Here is a 1,334-nt window from a genome sequence, read left to right as displayed (position 1 = left end):
AAAGATCACATATCCATGTTCTTCTGTGATAGAAACATAGAAACATAGACATAGAAAATAGGTGCAGGAGTAGGCCATTCGGCCCTTCGAGCCTGCACCGCCATTCAATATGATCATGGCTGATCATCCAACTCAGTATCCCATACCTGCCTTCTCTCCATACCCCCTGATCCCCTTAGCCACAAGGGCCACATCTAACTCCCTCTAAAATATAGCCAATGAACTGGCCTCAACTACATTCTGTGGCAGAGAACTCCAGAGATTCACCACTCTCTGTGTGAAAAATATTTTTCTCATCTCGGTCCAAAAAGATTTCTCCCTTATCCTTAAACTGTGACCCCTTGTTCTGGACTTCCCCAACATCGGGAACAATCTTCCTGCATCTAGCCTGTCCAACCCCTGAAGAATTTTGTACGTTTCTATAAGATCCCCCCTCAATCTTCTGAATTCTAGCGAGTACAAGCCGAGTCTATCCAGTCTTTCTTCATATGAAAGTCTTGACATCCCAGGAATCAGTCTGGTGAACCTTCTCTGTACTCCCTCTATGGCAAGAATGTCTTTCCTCAGATTAGGAGACCAAAACTGTAAGCAACACTCCAGGTGTGGTCCCACCAAGACCCTGTACAACTGCAGTAGAACCTCCCTGCTCCTATACTCTAATCCTTTTGCTATGAAAGCTAACATACCATTCGCTTTCTTCACTGCCTGCTGCACCTGCATGCCTACTTTTAATGACTGGTGTACCATGACACCCAGGTCTCGTTGCATCTCCCCTTTTCCTAATCGGCCACCATTCAGATAATAGTCTACTTTCCAGTTTTTGCCACCAAAGTGGATTACCTCACATTTATCCACATTATACTGCATCTGCCATGCATTTGCCCACTCACCCAGCCTATCCAAGTCACCTTGCAGCCTCCTAGCATCCTCCTCACAGCTAACACTGCCCCCCCAGCTTCGTGTCATCCTGCCCGACCTGTTGAATTGAGTCTGAAGAAGGGTCTCGACCCGAAACGTCGCCTATTTCCCTTGGCTCCATAGATGCTGCTGCACCCGCTGAGTTTTCTCCAGCAGTTTTTTGTCTACCTTTGAATTACTCCAGCCCTCTGCGTCTATCTTGGGTACAAACTAGCATCTGCAGTTCCTTCCTATTGCAACCTGATGCAAATTAATTCCTATTTCCACTTTCATCTGTGTAGTTCTGCCCCTTTCCTTAATCACACACACACACACATACACACACAAAACCACGTAAGTTTACGATGTTATCGCAGGTACAAATGAACTCACATTCGCAGTTACCTCCCCTCGGGGAAAAAAAAAACGGACTAATC

At 46.0% G+C, this 1,334-nt stretch overlaps 1 protein-coding gene across 1 annotated transcript in view; it reads left to right on the top strand.

Moving 5' to 3' along the window:
* Positions 1-986: 986 nt before the first annotated feature.
* The window catches only part of LOC129694094 (fibroblast growth factor 18-like), an 85,790-nt gene continuing 85,442 nt past the window's right edge, over positions 987-1,334 (top strand). Inside the window, exon 1 of the mRNA XM_055630821.1 lies at positions 987-1,334. This exon is cut by the window's right edge and continues 780 nt beyond it. The gene's annotated coding sequence lies outside the window, so the exon portion shown is untranslated.

This window comes from Leucoraja erinacea, unplaced genomic scaffold, assembly GCF_028641065.1.
Source record: "Leucoraja erinacea ecotype New England unplaced genomic scaffold, Leri_hhj_1 Leri_53S, whole genome shotgun sequence".
In the NCBI taxonomy this organism is placed as follows: domain Eukaryota; kingdom Metazoa; phylum Chordata; class Chondrichthyes; order Rajiformes; family Rajidae; genus Leucoraja; species Leucoraja erinaceus.
The sequence above is the reverse complement of the archived record's forward strand: the minus strand, read 5'-3'. Positions and strand labels throughout refer to the sequence as shown.